Source organism: Apium graveolens, chromosome 4 (assembly GCF_009905375.1).
Source record: "Apium graveolens cultivar Ventura chromosome 4, ASM990537v1, whole genome shotgun sequence".
Taxonomy (NCBI): Eukaryota; Viridiplantae; Streptophyta; class Magnoliopsida; order Apiales; family Apiaceae; genus Apium; species Apium graveolens.
Window position 1 is genome coordinate 238,502,286 of NC_133650.1, and position 25,971 is coordinate 238,528,256.

General features: G+C 38.1%; 1 non-coding gene across 1 annotated transcript; it reads left to right on the plus strand.

The window, feature by feature from the left end:
* Positions 1-23,358: 23,358 nt before the first annotated feature.
* LOC141722362 (small nucleolar RNA R71) lies at positions 23,359-23,465 on the plus strand. Its single transcript, XR_012575381.1, has one exon. It is a non-coding gene; the product is annotated as a small nucleolar RNA R71 (small nucleolar RNA).
* Positions 23,466-25,971: the final 2,506 nt, after the last annotated feature.

Consider the following 25,971-nt stretch of genomic DNA (forward strand, 5'->3'; position numbering starts at 1 on the left):
CAAAGCGTCAAAGTCAAGACATGAAGAAACGTCACGGAAGTTAGTCACTCATGAACCAGACAGTACATCGAGTGTCAACGTTGAAGTGGTGGAATTGATTCATAATTTTCAGTGATTTTCAGAAGATTTGCAGAAGAATGGTTGCTACTCAAGACTAGAATTAATTCTCTATTAATTAATTAAGTCATCTAATTTAATTAAGAAAATAAATTATATCTGCGAAGAATAATTTATTTATTAATTGAATTAATTGATTAATTAATTCAGAATTAATTTTAGGAATTTTCAGAAGTTTAATTGGATTAAATTCAATCTTAAATCAGCAAGACAATTGAAAATGAACTAGCATGACAATCAGGATTGTCATACCGATTGTCATGCTAGGCCATTTTCAATAGTCTCACCGAAAGTTACACTAGGAGGATGATTGTCTTGCTAGTTCATTCCGATTGTCATGCCAGTTCAAAAGATTGTCCTACCGATAGTCATGCTGGTTCAAACGATTGTCTTGCTAGCTCAAAAGGATAGTCTCGCCGATTGTCATACAAGCTTAAAGGATTGTCATTCCAGTTCAATTAATTCGGCTGTTGATAAATAGAAGCAGAAGTCATTCAACTCAATAATCCAACATACAGAACACATTCAAGAACAAAGAAAAAAAGCAGCCGCCTTGAAACATTTTATTTTCTTCTCTGCTTACATCAAGATCAAAATTCTAGTTTGTTAATGTTAAATCCAAACCACTAGAATTATTTATCTTGTTCTTGTGTAACAATCTAGCGGATCAAAATCCCTAGAACTTAATCTCAAATCGCGTTTAGCATTTGATTCTAATTATTGCAAAAATAGAAAAAGTTCATGTCGAATTTATTCTAGATTTGTGATAATTGATTTGAGATTAATACCTTGTAATCGATACAGTTGTTGTAACACATTTCAAGTTTAATAATATTGTTATTTAACTTGAATTTTGTTTCATTTTTTTTATTCCGCATTTATTCGATTATTTGGTACTGTTTGTATTCAACCCCCCCTTCTACAAACACATTGGGACCTAACAATTGGTATCAGAGCCTTCTGATTAACGAACAAATCAAGATCCTAGACTTTTGTGATTTTTCAACTCTTTGAATTTTTATTCATTCAAAAATTCATAATGACTTCACAAAAAGTTGGAACCGTTAAAATTTCACAATTTGATAAAGAGAATTATATTATGTGGAAGAAGAAGATGTTCTTGTTTTTACAAGTGGCAAATCCCAAATATTCAAACTTGTTAAAGAAGGGTATAAAAACTCCGATGGTTATTGAACCGGAGGTAATAATAGATGGTGTGGTGACTACTAAAGCTAGAACCTATCCAAAAGAGCCCGAAGATTTTACTCCTGCTGAGAAGGAAGAATCCTCCTTGGATGCCAGCCTTCAATTAATATTAATTGATTCCCTTGATCCCTTGATGAACAGACATGTGATGAACTGTAAAAATTCTAAACACATGTGGGAAACTATTGAGGTAATTAATGAAGGCACAGAGGAAGTTAGGGAGAACAAGTTGGAAATCCTAACCTCTGAATATGAACATTTTAAATCAAATCCAGGAGAAGGAATTACTGAAGTGTTTGAGAGGTACAATGCGTTGATCAACAACCTGAACATCAATGGAAAGTATTATTCAATCAGGGAGGTCAACAAAAAGTTCCTTTTAACACTGCCAGCTCATCTTGAACATAGAATCACTGCCATTAGAGAAGCTAGAGATCTGAGTGAGATTTCTTTGGACAGGCTCTATGGAGTGTTAAAAACTTATGAGTTGGAGCAGATTCAACAGAAGGAAGTCTGCGGGAAGGATAGAATGGTCAGCACATCTAATGCACTTGTAGCTAAAGGTCAACAACAACAACAATCTCAACAGTTAGAAAGAATGGTACAGTTTTCCAAGGGTGAGGAAAATGAGTTAGTAGCAGAATATGATCCTCCTACTACAAATCAATCAAGTGATGATTTTTATTCCTTGGAAGAGCTGGAGCAATTGGAAGATGAATCAATGGCCCAAATTGTCAAGAGATTCTCTAATATCAGATTCAGGAGGAATCACAAGCTTAAGTACAAGTCCAACTACAACAAATTCCAGAAAGGTGGATCTTCATCCTCTAACACGAGCAGTGGTGGATACCAAACAAGGATGGTTGATCGGAGCACCATTAGATGCAATAACTGCAATGAGTTGGGACACTTTGCCACAGAATGCAGGAAGCCAAAGCAAGTAAGAAAGAACTCTGAAAGGGCTTATCTGGCAAAGGGAAGAAGCTGGGATGATACTGATAGTGAAGATGAAGAAGAAGGAAATCTTGCTCTTATGGCTGTTGATGGAAAAGCTTCATCGTCAAGAATAGAGGTAAAACTTTCTGATGCTGAAATGGTTTATCATCTAAGAGGTAACTTAGATTGTGCACGTCGTGATAATGAACTGTTAAGTTTACAGATCAAAGACCTTGAGAAAGAGGTCAATGAATTAAGACTTGTGCATATTAATCAAGACAAGTTAAAATAACAAGTATCTTTTCTAGAGAATAGAGTTGACTGTTATAGAAAACTCGAAACTATTCTCAAAGACAAGATCACTGGTCTTGAGACTAAGGTTAGAGCCTACTTCAATTCTTGTTCGAAGGCTAAAGAGTTCTACAGTAAGCAAGCTGTTAATCAAACATCTGGAATAGGTTATGATTACAATGTTGCTATTGGAGAATTAGGCATAAACTCCCCTCCTCGTGTATGTGCTAAAGGGAGGGAAGTACCACATGTGCTTAAGGGTGTTGATGAACCCCTCTATAAAGCATCAATTGCTGAACCATTTGATGCGACCTCTTCTGTTATTCAAGAAGAAATACGTGCTGAGGATCATGCTAATGAGAAGATTGTTTCCAAGTCAAGTGAGTCGAAAGTTCCAGTCAAAGTTGTGAAAGCAACTGAGACTAACTCAGACACACATGAGTTGGATAACAATAATGCCATGTCTACCATGCATAAATTGCCTGTTGTTAATCACTCTCATAAAGCATGTGGTGTTGCTAATTGTATGTCTTGTGCTTTTAATATGATGTATGCTTATTTTAATGGTAAACATGTGTCTAATGATAAGACTACTCCTCGTCAGCATGTGAATAACAAGAAGCATGATAGGTCTAAGACTGTCAGTCCTTCTAAGGCTAGAAAGGAGACATTTGTGCCTAAGCTTAAACAGAAATTTGTTAAGGCTGTTTACAAGGTCAAATGTTCAGTCATTGAGAATGTTGAGACCATTAAAATTAAAAATGTTGTTTTGTCTGACAAAGGACAGTTCTACAAGTATGTCGGGCCCAACCAAGTTTGGGTTCCGAAGAAGGTCTAATCCATTTGAAGTGCAGGGCATTAAACAGGTGTAACCGGTAGTGTGGATTCTTGACAGTGGATCATCAAGACATATGACCGGAGATAGAGCCCTGCTATCAAATGTGGATTGAGAAAGCTGGCCCCCTGATTACCTTTGGAGATAACAGCAAAGGTTTATCTGAGGGATATGGCTGTTTGCAAGCTGGGAATGTTATCAGTGAAATTTTGTATATTGTGCTAGGTTATTATCAGGAAGCAGTATCTAACATATAGCACCAGTGACGAGACTTGAGAATATTACGACATATCAAGCACCTGCTACACATTACACTTGGAATTGTACTCTAGTAAGATGTGTACAAGTGTACTCCTGGTTGGTGAGTTAAAAGAGGAAGTCAATGCACCACAGTTCATGGACTTTGCAGCTGCAGATCTATTGGACTATGCAATCTCTTCTTCACAATCTCACTTCAGGTTGGTATGAACTAGTATACTGCTCAAGCAATCGTCAAGAACATGGTATGGCACTCTAACTGCAGTTACAATTTTATATGAATAAGTAGAGTCGTCATATTTATAACTATCTTATCACTAAGCACAATCATATTGTTTTATATGTGCAGTGGTATATTGATTATGCAACATAACAATTAGTATCTAAAGTACTTGACAAGTATCGGTCAATGATATCTTGTTAACATTATGTTGCAGATATTTGTAAGCTTTTGACATGAATGAGAATTACTTAGACTTTACCCTAAGTGATCAATGTTTTATCAAAAACTCATTCATATTGAAAAATAAAATCAAACTTCTTTCTACATTAGTGATTTCTTATGTCATGTAAAATCTTTTGAAATCACTATTGTAAATCATTTTCTCTCTATTACCATATATTCTGTGTTACAGGTTCAGTCTCCAATGACTTTCTTTCATTGACAGTCATGAGGTTGAAAACCCACAACGTCTATCCCAGACTGTAAAGACAATCACAAAAACAGAACCAACCAACACTCTCTTACCACTAAATGTAGTATGAATGAGCGTGAGGGAGATAGTGCCTTAGTGCACCACATAAGGAAGGTTCTGTAGTCAACCCAGTAGCTCTGTCTCCTACATAGATGAGTAGTATTTAAACCGAGACAACTGCTAGCCCCCATACATCTTCTCAAAAAGATGTAATGGCTGAAAAGGCACAAAAACAGTTACTAGATTCATTCTCTCAACAGGGTGAGTCTATTGAATTTTGCCTGTCGGCCAAGGTATCCGATGTAGTGTCACCACTTCAAACATAATCAATTCTTGATGCACAAGAAGAGGTTACACACACAAAGGATGAGTTGACGGAAACAAGAGTTTCGACCATTTTAAGGTCAGATTCGATTGTTCAAGGTTCGTTAGTGGACCAATTGCCTTTACAGGTGTTAGGAGAGGATACTGATCCAAAAGCCATATGTCAGTGGTCAGTGTCTACCTCCCCAGGCTTAAATCCCCTGGATGCATCTGCGGATAGTGGATCTGACATAGGTGCAGATCGGCAACTTGTTGACAATGATTCAGATATTACCTGATGAGTCACAAGGAAATGTCTTCACAGGCATTAGAAGGGAACTTTGATCTTTATGCTAAATTCTTTGGATCATTGTTTACCTTCCCAGAATTCAAATCTGGAACCCTAAAAGGGAAACTAGCAACTTGTAGATTATGACTCAGATTCATCTGACGAGTTTAACAAGGATGGGGATTTGTGAACTCCCATTGCACCACCTGTGACCTCCTTAAGGATGGCTAAGGTGATTTTCCTTGCAGGTACAGCTGGATTATGGAGCTATGAGAGAAGAGTGATACACTTGTGAGAATGAGTGTAAACACGAGTGGAGAGAAGAGTGAAACACATGTGAGGTACACTAAAACACAATCACACACTCACAGTGAGGAAGAAAGAGAAACTACTTGTTATTTCTTTTCCAACCAAGTGAAATATGAGAACTCCTTCAGACGACGGCATACATTCCTTCTTTAAGGGTGAGATAAAAGCTTAAGTAATAGTTTAGAGGATTCCTCAACTAAGGGGGAGAAATAGCAGGGAGGAAGAAAAAGATCATATGTACACTACACCACACCATTGTTGTTTGTAACTACGGATCCTATTGTACGGGAGAGGTGGTAAACACAAGGTGATTTTCTAGTAAGGGAAGAAGCTGTTTTCAAAAGGGGAGTACCATTGGTTTTTATCTGCGGATCCTATTGTACGGGAGAGGTGGTAAACGAAGGTGATCTTCTTTAATCAGTTGATTCTCATAGGGGGAGAAGCAAGAGAGATATGGGCTTCTCAACAGGAAATGTGGTTGTACAAATGAAGATGGAACTACTTGAAGATATGTTCAGTCTAGAGGAACATCTACTTGGAATCTGGAAAATGTTAAATCTAGTCCAGAACTTTTCTGCTATTTACTTTGCATGTATGTTTATATTTTTTTCTTATTTGTTAGTTGAGTTATCCTCTAGGTATTTGTGTGTTATTGTCTAACAAACAAATAGGGGGAGATTGTAAGTCATATGTCATAGGCCTATTTGTATATTCGAGGATTCAACTCAACTCAAATAAGAATGTAATAAGTAAATAGTGGATCGACCGTCAGAGAGATCTCGCAAAGTAATATCTGTCAAAGGATTCAGAAATAAGGTTCATCTACAGACTTGAGGAGTTAATTCACTGGAAGAAGTTCAAGAAGTTGATCATGCCTCAGTGATATAAATCAAGATCGTGGATTTAATCAAGTGACAGAGATCTCGTCAAAGTATCATTAATTACAAGGATTTAATCTGAAGAAAATCAAAGCGTCAAAGTCAAGACATGAAGAAACGTTACAGAAGTTAGTCACTCATGAACCAGACAGTACATCGAGTGTCAACGTTGAAGTGGTGGAATTGATTCATAATTTTCAGTGATTTTCAGAAGATTTGCAGAAGAATGGTTGCTGCTCAAGACTAGAATTAATTCTCTATTAATTAATTAAGTCATCTAATTTAATTAAGAAAATAAATTATATCTGCGAAGAATAATTTATTTATTAATTGAATTAATTGATTAATTAATTCAGAATTAATTTTAGGAATTTTCAGAAGTTTAATTGGATTAAATTCAATCTTAAATCAGCAAGACAATTGAAAATGAACTAGCATGACAATCAGGATTGTCATACCGATTGTCATGCTAGGCCATTTTCAATAGTCTCACCGAAAGTTACACTAGGAGGATGATTGTCTTGCTAGTTCATTCCGATTGTCATGCCAGTTCAAAAGATTGTCCTACCGATAGTCATGCTGGTTCAAACGATTGTCTTGCTAGCTCAAAAGGATAGTCTCACCGATTGTCATACAAGCTTAAAGGATTGTCATTCCAGTTCAATTAATTCGGCTGTTGATAAATAGAAGCAGAAGTCATTCAACTCAATAATCCAACATACAGAACACATTCAAGAACAAAGAAAAAAAAGCAGCCGCCTTGAAACATTTTATTTTCTTCTCTGCTTACATCAAGATCAAAATTCTAGTTTGTTAATGTTAAATCCAAACCACTAGAATTATTTATCTTGTTCTTGTGTAACAATCTAGCGGATCAAAATCCCTAGAACTTAATCTCAAATCGCGTTTAGCATTTGATTCTAATTATTGCAAAAATAGAAAAAGTTCATGTCGAATTTATTCTAGATTTGTGACAATTGATTTGAGATTAATACCTTGTAATTGATACAGTTGTTGTAACACATTTCAAGTTTAATAATATTGTTATTTAACTTGAATTTTGTTTCATTTTTTTTATTCCGTATTTATTCGATTATTTGGTACTGTTTGTATTCAACCCCCCCTTTTACAAACACATTGGGACCTAACAGGTATTATTGTTATAAAATTATGTAAGATAAGAATATGCTATCGGTTTTTTTCAGGTTTTGGGTTCAGATCGGGTTTGGAACAAATTTCGGGTTTCGGGTCAAGTATCGGTTTGGTATACCTAAGATCCAATCCAGATCCAAACTCTTTCGGGTCTGAAAATAAGATCCAAATCCAAAAAATCGGGTTCGGGTAAATCCAAACGGATCGGAGCGGGTCGGGTATCCGTCGGGTCGGGTAAAATTATCATCCTTGCTATTAAGATTGTTGGCATGAGCAAAGTGACACGACAGAACTCTCTCAATTTCCCCACTTAACAATAATTACCTACCTCTATTTCCACCTAAAAATAACCTATCTCTGTCAAAATCAAATCAAATCAAACATACCTAGGATGTTCCACTTGCGCCCACATACATACTAGGAAGTTTCTTGAATTAGAATTTACGCTAACTAGCAATTAGGGAAGGTACCAATGAGCTTGTTTGTCACCACTTCATGCCTTATACACATTTTCACTTGGATTATTATCTAAGTGGCGACTACAAGCTCTCTAGGAGCATTAGTTGCAACTTCAAGGCACTTTTACCTTAGTTTTTGTGACGCTCTCCAAATCCGGGGTCTAGATTTAGGGGTCACTAGCCACTAAACTATAATTAAATAATCATAGCGGAATAGTATAATAAATATGATCCCTTGCATGCACTGGATCGATCACATGTTATAGTATGGAACAGGCACTAATACAAATCAACTGTTATTACAAATCATAAGTCTAATTAGTTTTACAATTTATTCAAATTTTATTATAAACCTCTAGACTATCCGAGTGTCCCAAAACAGTCTACCTGGAATACACACCACTTTTTACAAGCACTCGACTTTTGATCAAACCCGGAACTAAAGCCTGCTTTGGCTTAGCTAAAAGATTAGATTGATAAACAAGTATGAGCGAAAGAAATGCTCAGCAAGCAGTATAAAATGTGCTTGAAATGATAGACCACATTCTGATAATAATTGAACAACAGGATAAAATCAGTAATATTTGATCAATAATAAAAGCTTCACAAGCTATCAACAATAAACGATAATTTTTAGATTGGAATATAACTCCGACGAACGTACTATCACATGCTGATCAGCCCGTGTGATAGCACAAGGTCATGATTCATAGAAACATGTCCCCAAAACACGAGTACTCAAATAAAAAGGCAATATACCTGCCTGTGGCAAAATGGTGTCATAATATTTCATATAACACATAGAAATAACCCTCCGCTGGACCGTCCGTCCCGGTCACTTACGCATTCATCCAATTCATAAAACATTTTGATCAAATGAGCCGAATCAAAGGACATCCTTAACCATATAACTCTCCATTTCTCATGGTCCAGAGCTATCTCAACAATCGATGGCGAAATAACTAGAACAATTAGTTATTCGCTAATCTCAATTCAATGTTCCACTGTATAGAGTAATTTATAGCGAAATATAAAACGTATAACTATTCTGAACTTAGAATAGTATGGATATTGAAAGAATAAAGTTCAGAGTCAATATCAATTGAATGATAAATGAAGATATAAGTACTTGCATAATATGATTCGAAATAAACGTCACTTGAACGATAAGTGAAGTTAGGGGTACTTTCCTGATATGCTCGATAACCTCTTACTGTAATTCTGCCTATAGCTGCTGGCTACTATCTCCGTCTAGTACTTGACTGCACTCCTTGCTACTTGATTCTATAAACAAAAGGACTATCTTAATTGACAGCACCAAACTCATTCGACGTAACTATACGTCTTGATATCTACCCGATTGTTTATAAGTAAGCATGGCATTTTAAACTGTAAACAGATAGCATGCATATCATATAGCATGTAGTCATGGTATTCGTATAACATGTAATCACATATTTCATGTAACACATAAGTCAGATCGTTAAAAGATATGACTTAGTGCGTTCAGAATTAAAATCGAGTCACTATTAATATTTACCGATCAAATACCGACTCAAACGGATACACAAATCAAATGTCATTGCAATACTAAATAAATTTGGAATCAAAAGTATTTTTATTGGAAGCACAATATTTTTCAGAATCTGTACGCGTTCGTTTCGTATTAAACGGACGAACGGTTTAATTATTATGAATAAAATAAGAAATAAATGAAAATAAATCAATTAATAATAATATTAATTGATTTTTAAATACCAAAATATAATTTTTAAAAGTCTAAAAATAATTTTTAGGAATTATTTGAATTAATTATAAATAATTTACATTTATTTAACTATTTATAAATAAAATTAATTAATTAATTAATTTTTAATCAATTAATTAAATTCATAAATAATTAACTAAAATGTATTATAAATAATTAAATCAAATTTTATTTTTGAAAATAATTAAAGAAAATAATTTTAGGAATTTAAAATAATTAAGAAAATAATTTTTAAAATTTTAAAAATATAAGTAAATGATTTTTAAAAATAAGTTTTAGAAATAAAAATGATTTTTGAAAAAAGAAAACTGCACAAACAGGTTTTTGAAAAGGGAATTGGGGGAATTCAGATTAAATGCGGGTCAGGAAAACGGGTTAAACCGGGTCGTTCATGACCTGTCCGGGTCGGGCATGAACACACCGGATTCTGGGATTAAACCCAGTTTCCGGTGGTTCTAGCCGGACTCCGGCGAGCCCCGAACCTCTCCGAAATACTCCCCTTTCCCCTGATTTCAGTCCGATATTAACATACAACATCTCAGCATTACAACCACAACAATAACCATAAGAATCAGTCATCGAAGCTAGAATTCCATTCATAACTCCATTAAAGCCGGTGACTATGAACACCAATTCCGGCGAATCACTAATTCCTTCGTTTCTTAACTTAAACCAACAATCCATATATGAATTTAAAGCTGAGAAAATTTATAATCCAATAATCATATCATTGACTTCTAAAAATCATCATCAAAAATACAATATTCATTTGAAGAACAGGGCTGAATTCGGCCATATCAAAAACGTCACATACTATATACAAATCGTATACCAAAACGATCCTCAAGCTTTCTATAATCTAAAATTATCGATTAGACTAACAAATAATGAATCAAGATCCCAGAAATCAAAGAACAAACGAAGAACATATAAGTCGAACTCGACCTATGGCTCCTGGTACTCGATTAATACAAATAAATATGCAAAATCATTTCAAATCAAACAAGGAAGCTTATGGAATCATCAAAATACTCAACCAATAACGAAATTAGAAGTCCCAGTTTTCGTCGATTCCGACGAATACGGAATAAGCAGAATATCGAACCTTAGTTCGTGACCTTGGTACCAAAATGATCGGGAAATTGCAGGCTGAATATTAAGATCAAAATCAGTGAAAACAGATAACTGGTTCGTCGGATAGGATTGAATCTTTGAAGTCGGTTCTTGAGGTTTATCAGATAAGAAGAAACTGTGTTTATCTGCTTGGTTTCTGATTTTTATAAAATGATACAGATAAACATTGAGGCTTTTTATACGTTGTATTTTATCCCGATAAATCATAAATCGATACGGTTTTTATTTCGTAATTTAAAATTATAAGTCCAAAATAATACTTTACGGGAAAATATTTTTAAAATATATTTTATATATACTTACACTCTTGATATCAAAATTTTCCCGAAAATCAGGTACACTTTAAAAATATAAAATACGGGCTATTCACAAAGTCCTCGATTTTATAAAAATAAATGTACAGATTTTGTGGGCTTTTTCGTCCCAGTCGGGTCCCGGTCCCTAAAAAATTTTTATGAATCCAAAATATTTTCTAAATTTAAAATAAACCCCGAAAACACTTAAAATGCATTTAAACACGCGTAAAATAAAATAAAACGAGTACCTTAATAAAAACGCTAATAAATACGAGTCCTGATTGCAGATAAAGTCATATAATTGCAGTTTAAACATATATTAATTAATCGAAAAATTTATGGCCCGCACAGAAACACACATAACAGCTATAACATCTAATATCATGGCAATAATTACTCTAAATTTATAAAACACATAATATTTATTTATTTAACATATAATATTCACATAATTTTTCCCGGATATTACATCCTTCCCCCCTTAACAGGATTCTGTCCTCAGAATCAGCCTAAGAAAACAAGTGAGGATATTTGGATCACATTTCGCTTTCCAACTCCCAAGTCGACTCTTCAACCTTGGGATTCCTCCACAAGACTCGCACTAAAGACACAGACTTATTCCTAAGCACTCTTTCTTTCTTATCTAAAATCTGCACTGGTTGCTCTATAAAAGATAAATCTGGTTGAATCTCGATTGGCTCGTATTATATCACATGATTCGAATCAGACAAATAATGCTTCAACATTGACACGTGGAATACGTTGTGAATATGCTGCATGTGAGGTGCTAACGCCAACTCGTAAGCAACCTTTCCCACACGCTTCAAAATCTCAAAAGGGCCAACATAACGCGGACTTAGCTTTCCCTTCTTTCTGAATCTTGATAAACCCTTCCAAGGTGAGATCTTCAATAGCACTGCTTCACCAATTTCAAATTCCATATCCTTTATGGCAGGATCAGCATATCTGTGTCGACGATCTTGAGCTGCTATTAATCTTTTCCGAATAAGTTCTATTTTTTCCTTTGTCTGCTGGATTAATTCTGGACCCAAAATCTTTCTCTCACCAACCTCATCCCAACATATTGGAGATCTGCATCTTCTCCCGTACAAAGCTTCGTAAGGCGGCATCCCAATACTGGCATGATAGCTGTTATTGTTGAGAATTCAACTAATGGCAAATGTTTATCCCAACTTCCTTCAAAATCTAGAGCACATACCCTTAACATATCTTCAATAGTCTGAATCGTCCTTTCACTTTGACCGTCTATCTGCGGATGATACGCGGTACTCATGTTCAGCTTCGTTCCGAGACAATCTTGAAAATTTCTCCAAAATCTTAAATTAAATCGAGGATCTCTGTCTGAAACTATGGATACTAGAACTCCATGTTGTGTCACAATTTCCTTAAGATATAACCGTACCAATTTATCCATTGAGAATCTTTCATTGATAGGAAGAAAATGCGCTGACTTTGTCAATCTGTCGATAATAACCCAAATAGCATCATGATTTGCCCTGGTCCTCGGTAATCCAACTACAAAATCCATCGCGATATGTTCCCACTTCCATTCTGGAATGTCCAATGGTTGTATCAGTCCATTGGGTCTTTGATATTCCGCTTTGACTCGCTGGCAAGTGTAACACTTACTTACCCATTCTGCAATCTCCTTCTTCATGCTTGGCCACCAAAAATTTTCTCTTAAATCTTTGTACATCTTCGTACTCCCGGGATGAATTGAATATCTGGAGTTGTGAGCGTCTCGAAGAATTTCATCTTTCAGCTCGGCTACGCTAGGTATCCATATTCTGGAAGATAATCTTAATATTCCTTTATCATCCTTTTGACTCCCTATCTCTTCTCCTGTCAAACTATCTCGTTCATGGCTCATAACTTCTTCCTGACATCTTCTTATCTTCTCTAATAGTTCTGGTTGAAAAGACATTGCACAAAACACCTCTGTAGACATACTTGGGGTACTGACCTCTATTTCAAGCTTCTCAAATTCCTTGATCAATTTCTCGCATGAAGTTATTATATTTAGCCTTTCTTTTCTGCTCAACGCATCGGCCCCACATTTGCTTTGCCTGGATGATAGTTGATAGTACAGTCATAGTCCTTGATTAGTTCTAGCCATCTTCTCTGCCTCATGTTCAATTCCTTCTGGGTGAAGATATACTTCAAACTCTTGTGGTCCGTGTAGATCTCACACTTTTCCCCATAAAGATAATGCCTCCAAATCTTCAATGCAAACACTATAGCTGCCAATTCAAGATCATGAGTTGGATATTTTTCTTCATGTGGTTTCAACTGTCTTGAAGCGTAGGCTATCACCTTGTCATGCTGCATCAAAATACATCCCAATCCTTTGTATGACGCGTCACTATAGATCACAAAATTTCCTTGTTCATCTGGAAAAACTAGTACTGGAGAAGATACTAATCTATTCTTCAATTCTTGGAAACTTTCTTCGCACTTCTCGTCCCATTCAAATTTCTGGTTCTTCCTGGTGAGCTTTGTCAACGGCGTAGCTATCTTCGCAAAATCTTGCACGAATCTTCTATAGTAACCTATCAATCCCATGAAACTTCGTACTTCCGTTGGTGTCTTTGGTCTCTCCCAGTTGATTATGGCTTCAATCTTTGCTGGATCCACTTCCACTCCATTATTGCTAATCACGTGCCCAAGAAATCGTACTTCTTTTAACCAAAATTCACACTTGGAAAACTTTGCGTACAATTTCTCCTTTCGCAGTATCTCCAGAACTATCCTCAAGTGCTCTGTGTGCTCCTCTTCTGTTTTGGAATAGATCAAGATGTCGTCTATGATATTAATAAAGACTTGTTTTGTTTTTATTACGGGCTTTATCTATTTAAGTGTTTAAATAAGATATACCATAGTTTAGAGTAAAGCTTTTTATGGATTATGATGAGATCATAATAGTGAGACCTAAAAAGATGATAACTCTAAACTTAAATAGTTCCTGGTCATAGGATTACTAATTGGTAATTAATAATCTGCAAAGATCGGTACATACTATGCTTGCTTCATTATGAAGGATGTCTGTTCTCATAGACATTTGTGTGGTGACACTATAGCTAGTATGTAGGTGCTTATTATAGAATAAGTTCACTGAACATGACTCGCCCAGCTGAACAACTGATGGAGTTCACTCACGTGTCAGCAGTTGTTCGCTTAGTGATAGTTGTACAAGTATCCTTAGACTTGAGGTCATCATAGTCATCTTGTGTACACTGAACTATGCTTTGGTTTAGTTCTTAGTCTCCAGGGACAATTATTAGGGCTCTTCTGGGTATATGAATTTGTACACGAAGATAGTGTATGATCAATAAAGGATCTACCCTTCCAGTGAAGGAAGCGAATGTTCAAGGCTGATCCACTTATGCTAGTTCAGGAATCTCTGGCCAGAGTAAATAAAATTAGAAAGGAGTTTCTAATTTGCATAGAACTACGTGTTAGGGCGAAAACACGCGCTAATATTCACGCAAGTATACGCGTTCGCAAGTAATATAGAATATTTTCTAGTTCGTTCCCTCAGAGACTCAGACTAAATTATTGTCTAATTAAACTCACTCACCAATGTATGATTACTTCTCAATGTTAAGATAATAACACTTAAAATTGTTGATTAAATATTAACTATAATTAACTACTTAATTAACCACTTAACTAACACTTCAATTTATCAATAATAAAACACTCATGAGATCACAACTTCATTATTACTTCCTTCTATAGCCGTTGTTATTACCTTTAGCATGTGACAGTGATGATATTAATCGAATAACACGAAACTGATAAAAGCCAACTTTCATTGTACTAATACCATTCTACCAAGCATCCACAATTAAGATAGAAGTTGAATAGTCATCAATTATGTTGAGTTCCTATATGTCTACAGAAATTGACAACACAACGATTTAAGCTCAAGTTATTCCTTTTGATTACATAGGGCAAATAAAACTGTTAGAGTTACCCACTAATCATGCTCAACGTACATGAACCTATGCTAGCATGGCAAGTTCTAAATCTCAAGATCCACTGTCGCTTCACAAGAGATTAACACCCTATCTTATATGTTCGCGACGCACATAAGACGAATACGCACAACCAATACTAGATATCATGCAATCATCACACACTAAAGTATTAAACAATTAACTAAAGAATTCCATAATAAATCCGTTGCAACCCCATGATCACGATTAGTCCATAATAGAACTTATCGCCATCATGGGTTCATATGAAATCATGACAAACAAACACAAGAAAATAATAACTAAATTATATTAAAACAGAGTACGTCACAAGAGTAAATAAGTCAAAGCAAGAAAACTAGCATCCAACGTTACAACGAAACAAGAATCACAAGAAAATATGCTTCCTCTTTGTTGCGGTGTGCTAAATCGGTCTTCTTCCTTATCTCCTTCGCTTCTTGCGTAAAACACAATCTAAAACATAATCCCCTTAATACTCTCTGTGAAAACGTCTCAAATCTACCTATATAATAGTCCCATAAAACTCAGATTACATAGAAGTTGGAAGCCAAACAGAAGTAGAAGTCTAAAATAATTTATCTTTTTCCCCGACCCTGCGCGACCGCTCAGCATAGCTGCGCGGGCGCGCAGGTTGCTGCGCGGCCGCTCAGCATTGATGCGCGGGCGCGCAGGCCTCTACTGGAAAAAATCCAGATTTGCTCCGTTTCTTCGCCGTAATCTGCCCATTCCTTTCCTCTCGCAATGGTGAACACATGCCAAGGCTTATTCTTGATGATTCCTCCCCCGAAATGCAACTAATACCCTGAAATGCATAAACACTAGAAAAACGCATCAAATACACAAAATACTTGATTTCAAGACACCAATTTAAGCCATTTTAAGACGTTCTAAGTGGTATAAAATGCCACTTATCACACCCCCAAACTTAAATCGATGTTTGTCCTCAAGCGTCACAGACTCAAAAACAAATAAAAATATGCATGAATGCAATCTATATGAAAATGCAACGATCCCCCTTACTACAATTAACCAGCCAAATTGTCACATCTCAACGAATACAGTTAGACAACTAAAGATCAATAAACTCATGCAAACGGACATACAGCCAGAAACGTGGTGTGTGCAAATGCTTAACAGATATGCTTCGGAACTAGACCAATTACTATGACTAGACTATCCTCAAGGCAATCCTACGATTATACAAAGAATAAAAATTCTAGGCACAAAGTGATATACAACACTACAAGAACTCTGGAGCTTACTACGGAATCGTGCTTTTTATTTACAACTCAAATGCTTATTTGACCGTGCAATGAGTGAGGTCCACAAAAGACTTATACAATGGTATCCATGTAACGGGCGTTAGGTTAGCGGATCCCAGACTCTAAAAGCCTTAGGTCACTAGGCACAAAGTCCCCTAAGAACTTAATAACTCGAATACCAAAGAGCCCACTCTTGATCAATTATGCAATTTTTTTTTTTTTAATAACTTCTAAGCAAGTGCGTTTCGCTCCATCTTGCTCAACCCTAGACTACTCGCAACATATGCGAGCCGGCTACTAGCCATTTGACGCCTAGCCACAACTAGCAACAACTTCCATATTTTTTTCTCCAAAATTTTTTCTTTTTTTCATGTCTTTATCACTAAGAACCTATAATCGAATTCTAAGCATAATAAGTAGATTGACCTTGAAAACAACCAAATCATAACAACAATCTAGCCCTTACGCATTCTTTAAGACTTAGTGGACTTACAATTGTTTCTAGCATACATATCAACCTACTCAACTTAATATCACTTTAATGCTATCACTACACTCGCATCAATATCACAATTCAGTCGATAACTTATTGCAAAAGGGATCATGGTAAATGCATGAGCTACATGACATTCATAAAAAAAAACTAAATGGCATAAATTATGCAACTATATGAACTAAACTATCATGAATATGCAACTAAATGACACACACACAATATTCCTTAACTACCACCCCCAAACTAAAAATCTTCACTGTCCTCAGTGAAAGTAGTAGAAAGGAACACAGGGTATACCTACTCGGAGTCATCATCATCATCACCCTCAGTGGGTGGAGTATCAGGCGGTGGGTATGCAGAGTCCTGACCAAAAACTGGCCACTGGATATCAGCTCCAAGGCCTCGAAAAGCAGTCCCTAACGCAAGGGTGAGCTCCTGAGCAAACCTGCTCTGCGTCTCATACATGGCATCCATCCACCGTGAAAGCCTCCTATACTGGGCATCACCCATCCCAGCACCCTCCTGAGCTCTCGAAGAACCAGCCTCACCACGCCCTGGCCTAGCCATAGTAGCACCTCGTGCTGGACGCCCTCCTGGAAGACAATAACCCAGCCCATGCTCCTCAGGCTCACCACCGGTCCACTCCTGCATCCCATTCAGAGTGCCAGAATCAATCGGAGCTGCTGGCAACTGCAACTGCTCATGAGCTGGCCAGTTCACTCCCACTGCTCGGCATAGCTTCGTAACCGTGGATGCATAAGGGATGTTCATATGCTTTGCTCCCCTCAAAAACTTCAGAATTCCTTGGTAGATAAACTCACCAAGGTCCACATAGTACTCATCATGCAGAATTCCCCACAACAACTGTGCTCTCTCAACTGTGACCTCGTGTGCATGTGAAGAAGGCAAAATATTAGCACATATAAATGCATTCCATGCACGGGCATACCTGTTCATGGCGATCGCCGGAAAGTGACGATACTCATTATTGCCTGGACTGCGGGTCCAAACTGTGCCCGGTCGATAGAGAGTCGCACAAATCAAATCCAAGTCAAAATCCTCAGCAGTCTTTTCATTCCAGTTCTCCTCCTCGGGCTTCCTCTCTCGCTGTCCAATCACACGGCAAATCGCCGCAGGATGATAATCAACCGTCAGCCCACGGACTACAGAAAACCCATTCTTTTCAGCCTTCGCGTTCGCGTAGAACTCGCGAACAACGCTCATCGGTACTGCTTCGGGTGACTCACAAAAAGCTATCCACCCGAAGCATGGATAGCTGAAAAGATAGGCAACAACTCACCATCCCTCCCTGATGGTAAAAACCCCCTCTCCTTCAGAATCGGCTTCCCCAACAGCCTAGTGTACTCCTCCTCCGCAGCTCTGTCAGTTAACCGAGGCCTTGCAGCAGTACCCCTCGATGAATCAGCAGTAGGAACTGTGTTGCTGCTGTCAATAGTGCGTGCTCTCTTGGGTGCCATTGATTCGTGAATAAAAGTGTGTAAGAACTGATTTTTGATGTTTGTGAGAGGGTTTAAGTGTAGGAAGTTTTGTGGGAGATATGTAGGATAGGTGTATGTATATATATGGTGTGGATTAGATTAGGGTTTGGGAATTAAGGGATAAAATGATGGGGTAGTGGGAACAATTCGTGGGTTTATGGGCTAAAACTGTTTTTATGTTTTTGTTTGTTTTTTTTTCTGAACTGTAAAAAATTTTCTGGAACTCGACCCCTGCGCGGCCGCTCAGCATAGCTGCGCGGGCGCGCAGAGGGTCTTTGGAATTTTTTTTTCAGCCCCTGTTTTCTGATTTTTTTGTGTTTTTGGATAGGTTATTAACTTCTAAGGGTTCCTGTAACAACAATTCATGGGTTGCCTCCCACGCAGCGCTTCTTTTTCGTCATTAGCTTGACGTTCCGTACCTTTCTCAAGTAGTCAACAAAATGGCACTAACCACCTCTCGGTTTGCCATGTCCCCATAGTAGTGCTTCAACCGCTGACCGTTAACTTTGAATGCTTGGTCCGAATCATTCTCAAAAATTTCCACCGCTCCATGTGGAAACACAGTTTTGACAATAAAAGGTCCAGACCACCTTGATTTCAACTTCCCAGGAAAAAGTCGGAGCCGAGAGTTGAATAAAAGAACTTGTTGCCCTGGCATAAATAACTTAGGATGTAGCTTTCTATCGTGCCACCTCTTCACCTTTTTCTTATACATTTTGTTATTCTCGTACGCTTGAAGTCGAAATTTATCAAGTTCATTAAGCTAAAGCATTCTTTTCTTACCAGCTGCATCTAAATCCAGGTTCAATTTCTTCAATGCCCAGTAGGCCTTATGCTCAAGCTCCGCCGGTAGATGACATCCCTTACCGTACACCAACTAAAACGGTGACATCCCAAGTGGAGTTTTGTATGCTGTTCTGTAAGCCCAAACAGCTTCATCGAGCTTTAAAGACCAATCCTTCCTTGACGGACAAACAACCTTCTCTAGAATACGCTTTATCTCTCTGTTAGACACTTCCGCTTGACCATTTGTTTGCGGATGATAGGCAGTAGCTACTCGATGATTCATATTATAACGCTGCATCATAGAAGTGAACTTACGGTTGCAAAAATGCGATCCTTCATCACTTATGATTACCCGAGGTGTTCCAAACCTTGTGAAAATTTGCTTATGAAGAAAATTTAGCACTGCCTTTGCATCATTTGTCGGTAAAGCTTTAACTTCGACCCATTTTGAGACATAATCGACTGCCAGCAAGATGTACTGATTATTGCAAGACGCGATAAAAGGCCCCATGAAATCGATTCCCCACACATCAAAGACCTCGACTTCAAGCATCACATTTAATGGCATCTCATCCTTCCTTGACAAATTTCCCACTCTTTGGCAACGATCACACCTTAAAACAAACTGATGAGCATCCTTGAACAAAGTAGGCCAGAAAAAACCTGCTTGCAGAATACGAGCTGCCGTCTTCTCACCTCCATAGTGTCCACCATAAACCGTGGAATGGCAGTCTCGTAATATCCCCTCCGTCTCACAGAACGGGATACATCTCCTGATGATCTGGTCAGCTCCCTGTCTAAACAAATATGGTTCATCCCACATATACCACTTCACCTCATACAGAAACTTCTTCTTTTGAGCGGATGTCAAATTAAGAGGCATTATATTGCTGACGAGATAGTTTACAATATCTGCAAACCATGGTTCTTCCTCCTGAATTGCAAACAACTGCTCATCCGGAAAAGATTCATTGATTAACGTCCTATCTTGTGAAGTAGAATCGGGATTCTCCAACCTAGAGAGATGGTCAACTACTTGATTCTCAGTACCTTTTCTATCTTTGATCTCTAACTCAAATTCCTGAAGTAAAAGCACCTAATGAATGAGTCTCGGCTTCGAATCCTTCTTAGAAACCAGATAGCGAATAGCTGCATGATCAGTGAATACTGTTACTTTCGTACCAAGCAGATAAGATCGAAATTTCTCAAAGCCAAAGACTATAGCCAAAAGCTCCTTCTCAGTAGTGGTGTAGTTCAATTGGGCACCATTTAAAGTCTTACTCGCATAGTAGACCACATGGAAGAGATTTTTCTTGCGCTGTCCCAGAACTGCACCTACCGCATAATCACTCGCATCACACATCATCTCAAACGGTTCTGTCCAATCTGGTGCTGTAATAACTGGTGCAGTGATCAAACTCTTCTTGAGAGTCTCGAATGCTGCCAAACATTCATCATCAAATTTGAACGACACATCTTTCTCAAGCAAATTGCACAACGGCTTAGATATCTTTGAAAAGTCCTTGATGAATCGCCGATAAAAACCCGCATGACCAAGAAAACTATGGATTCCTTTCACAGAATTAGGTGGGGGAAGTTTTTCAATGACTCCCACCTTGGCCTTGTCCACCTTCAGACCCTTGCTAGAGACCTTATGCCCAAGGATAATGCCTTCACGCACCATAAAATGACATTTCTCCCAATTAAGCACCAAATTAGTTTCCACGCATCTTTTGAGTACGCGCGCAGATTATTCAAACATTCATCATATGAGTGTCCAAAGACGGAGAAGTCATCCATGAACACTTCGACATTATTTCCAATCATGTCAGAGAATATAGCCATCATACATCTCTGAAAAGTGGCCGGGGCGCCACATAACCCAAACGAAACTCTGCGAAAAGCAAATGTGCCAAATGGACAAGTGGAGGTAGTCTTTTCCTGATCCTCTGGTGCAATACAAATCTGATTATACCCGGAATAACCATCCAGAAGACAAAAATACTCATGACCCGCCAATATGTCAAGCATTTGATCAATAAATGGAAGGGGGGAGTGATCCTTCCTTGTGGCTTTGTTCAATTTTCTATAATCCATGCATACTCTCCATCCTGTAACTGTTCGAGTAGGGATGAGCTCATTCTTTTCATTTGCGACCACAGTGATACCTCCCTTCTTAGGTACACATTGTACGGGGCTCACCCACGAGCTGTCAGAAATAGGATAAATGATGCCTGCATCTAGCCATTTCAGAATTTCTTTCTTCACCACCTCCTTCATGATGGGATTCAGTCTTCGCTGATGTTCCACGGTTGGCTTACTACCTTCCTCTAGCAGAATTTTATGCATACAATATGAAGGACTTATCCCCTTGATGTCTGCTATGGTCCATCCTATAGCCGATTTGAATTCTCTCAAAATCCTTAAGAGCTTGTCTTCCTCACTACCTGAAAGGTCAGATGAAATAATAACATGTAACGTAGATGAATCACCTAAAAAAGCATACCTCAAGTTTTCAGGTAATGGTTTGAGCTCCAAGGTAGGTGCTTCCTCTATTGATGGTTTGAGCTTCCCTTCAGCATTCTTAAGGTCAGAAGTACCAAGAGATTCAAATGGTATGTCCAGCTTTCGCTTCCATGGAGAAGCGTTCAGATATTGTAATTGCTCGTTGCTATCTTCATCATCGCTGTCAAAATCCCCCACTAAGGCCTTTTCCAATGCATCAGACATTAGCATGTGATCGAGTTCCGAAGTAACCGCAGTATCAATCACATCCACTTTTAAGCACTCCTCATCTTCTGTAGGGAATTTCATTGCCTTAAATACATTGAAGGTCACATCCTGCTCTTGGACCCGCATAGTAAGTTCACCTTTTTGCACATCTATCAAGGTATGGCCAGTAGCCAAGAAAGGCCTTCCCAAGATTATGGGAATCTTCTTATCTTCCTCAAAATCCAGAATAACAAAATCTGCTGGAAAGAAGAGCTTATCCACCTTGACGAGCACATCCTCAACTATGCCCCTTGGGTAAGTAATGGAACGGTCAGCCAATTGTAGCGACATGTATGTGGGTTTTGGATCAGGCAGATCCAGCTTTTTAAAGATCGATAACGACATCAGATTAATGCTTGCTCCCAAATCACAAAGGCACTTGTCAAAAGTTAGATTGCCAATGGTGCAAGGAATGGTGAAGCTTCCTGGATCTTTCAGTTTTGGTGGTAACTTTTGCTGCAGAACAGCGCTGCATTCTTCCGTGAGAGCAACGGTTTTAAGGTCATCCAGTTTCACCTTCCTTGCAAGAATAGTCTTCATAAACTTCGCATAACTAGGCATTTGTTCCAGAGCCTCAGCGAAAGGTATATTGATGTGAAGTTTCTTGAACACCTCCAGAAACTTCCCGAACTGTCTATCCAGCTTTTATTGCTGCAATCTCTTAGGAAAAGGTGGTGGAGGATAGAGCTGTTTCTCCCCTGTATTAGCCTCAGGCAGAGTGTGTTCAACAGTAGTCTTCCTTGGTTCCGCCGCTTTCTCCTTTTGCTTAGATTCTTCACACTAACTTCAGCTTGGACTTCCTTTGCCTTTTCAGCATCAGCCACTTTTCCAGACCTTAAGGTAATAGCCTTGACTTGCTCTTTAGCTTCCTTCCTGCCTGGTACTTCCGTGTCACTGGGAAGAGTGCCAGGTTGACGATTGAGCACTGCATTGGCTAATTGACCGATTTGATTTTCCAAGGTCTTGATAGATACCGCCTGACTCTTGCACAACAGCTTAAGTTCCTCAAAATCAGCACTAGTGGGTGCAGCTGTACTTCCCTGTTGAGGATATAATTGCCTTGTAGCATACTGCTGTGGTTGCTGGAATCCAGGTGGGTTAAACTGTTTACTCATTCCTTGCTGATATGGTGGCTGAATAGCATTCTGATTATTCCCCCAGCTGAAATTTGGATGATTTCTGTTATTAGGATGATAGGTCGCTGGCACAGGCTGCTGTTGTCGCTGATAATTATTCACATACTGAACAGATTCGTTGACAAGAGAACACTGATCCGTAGCATGAGAACCTGCACAAATCTCACAAACCATAGTTATTTGATTAACTCCATACGTAGCCAGAGAATCAACCTTCATTGATAGCGCTTGGAGCTGGGCTGCAATAGCGGTGGCTGCATCAACTTCCAGAATACCTGCTACCTTGCCTGACGTCATCCTCTGAGTTGGGTTTTGATGCTCATTTGCAGCCATCGTCTCTATAAGATTATACGCCTCAGTATAGCTTTTAGCCCATAAGGCTCCTCCAGCTGCTGCATCGAGCATGGGCCGAGATTGGGCCCCCAAACCATTATAGAAACCAGTGATCACCATCCAATCCGGCATTCCATGATGTGGACATTTTCTCAACATTTCCTTGTAGCGTTCCCAAGCCTCGCACATAGATTCTGTAGGTTGCTGCGCAAACTGAGTAAGAGCACTCCTCATAGCAGCAGTCTTTGCCATTGGATAAAACTTCACCAGAAACTTTTGCGCAAGATCTTGCCACGTAGTGATGGACCCAGCTGGTTCAGAATGTAACCAGTCTTTAGCCTTATCCCTCAGTGAGAATGGGAAAAGCCTCAACTTGATAGCCTCATCAGTCACGCCATTATACTTAAAAGTGCTGCAGATCTCGACAAAATTCCTTATGTGCATGTTGGGGTCTTCAGTTGCCGCTCCTCCAAAAGAAACAGAATTCTGCACCATCTGAATAGTGCCCGACTTGATTTCAAAGGTGTTAGCTTGAATAGCCGGATGAAGGATGCTTGACTGAATGTCATCAATTTTAGGCCGAGAAAAATCCATAAGAGCTGGATCAGCTTGAACAATACGATCTCCCATGTTTACTGGTTCTTTCTGCTCAGTTCCTGAATCCGAATCCTCAAAATCTAACTTCTCCGGAATATCAAGAACTTCGTCTGTCTCCTCAGCTGTATCTAAAGTCCTCTTGCGAGCACGAGAACGAGTTTGCATAAACGCTTGCTAAAGTACCTGAAACACAACCGAAAAGAGTAAGTAACTACTATGTCCTAATCACTGAGTCCTAATGACCAATGATGGTAAGTACATAAACTAAACAAATACGCCGAGTCCCCGGCAGCGGCGCCAAAAACTTGTTAGGGCGAAAACACGCGCTAATATTCACGCAAGTATACGCGTTCACAAGTAATATAGAATATTTTCTAGTTCATTCCCTCAGAGACTCAGACTAAATTATTGTCTAATTAAACTCACTCACCAATGTATGATTACTTCTCAATGTTAAGATAATAACACTTAAAATTATTGATTAAATATTAACTATAATTAACTACTTAATTAACCACTTAACTAACACTTCAATTTATCAATAATAAAATACTCATGAGATCACAACTTCATTATTACTTCCTTCTATAGCCATTGTTATTACCTTTAGCATGTGACAGTGATGATATTAATCGAATAACACGAAACTGATAAAAGCCAACTTTCATTGTACTAATACCATTCTACCAAGCATCCACAATTAAGATAGAAGTTGAATAGTCATCAATTATGTTGAGTTCCTATATGTCTACAGAAATTGACAACACAACGATTTAAGCTCAAGTTATTCCTTTTGATTACATAGGGCAAATAAAACTGTTAGAGTTACCCACTAATCATGCTCAACGTACATGAACCTATGCTAGCATGGCAAGTTCTAAATCTCAAGATCCACCGTCGCTTCATAAGAGATTAACACCCTATCTTATATGTTCGCGACGCACATAAGACGAATACGCACAACCAATACTAGATATCATACAATCATCACACACTAAAGTATTAAACAATTAACTAAAGAATTCCATAATAAATCCGTTACAACCCCATGATCACGATTAGCCCATAATAGAACTTATCGCCATCATGGGTTCATATGAAATCATGACAAACAAACACAAGAAAATAATAACTAAATTATATTAAAACAGAGTACGTCACAAGAGTAAATAAGTCAAAACAAGAAAACTAGCATCCAACGTTACAACGAAACAAGAATCACAAGAAAATATGCTTCCTCTTCGTTGCGGTGTGCTAAATCGGTCTTCTTCCTTATCTCCTTCGCTTCTTACGTAAAACATAATCTAAAACATAATCCCCTTAATACTCTCTGTGAAAACGTCTCAAATCTACCTATATAATAGTCCCATAAAACTCAGATTACATAGAAGTTGGAAGCCAAACAGAAGTAGAAGTCTAAAATAATTTATCTTTTTCCCCGACCCTACGCGACCGCTCAGCATAGCTGCGCGGGCGCGCAGGTTGCTGCGCGGCCGCTCAGCATTGCTGCGCGGGCGCGCAGGCCTCTACTGGAAAAAATCCAGGTTTGCTCCGTTTCTTCGCCGTAATCTGCCCATTCCTTTCCTCTCGCAATGGTGAACACATGCCAAGACTTATTCTTGATGAATCCTCCCCCGAAATGCAACTAATACCCTGAAATGCATAAACACTAGAAAAACGCATCAAATACACAAAATACTTGATTTCAAGACACCAATTTAAGCCATTTTAAGACGTTCTAAGTGGTATAAAATGCCACTTATCACTACGCATAGTAAATGGTAAGCAAAGTGACTGAATTAGATAGGCTTGACACGAGATCCATGCCTTGTATTTAATCGGGACATTGTAGGGTAGAAGGAGTTTATTGTACGGTAACTATTCACTAACAGGTTCTTGGTATTCTAAGCAGTGAATTCATATTATCCGGATAATCGCGATATGTTGAGAAGCATCACTCACGATGTAGAATAAATGTGATTAATTAATGAATCATATTTAATAAATTAGAGAATTTATATAAATAATGATAAAATAGTTTTATTATTATTTATTTCTACTACCGGCTTAATATTGAACCTACAGGGTCACACCATAAAAAGAGAATGATTTAATGGTGAAGGAATTAATTAATAATGGCTAATAA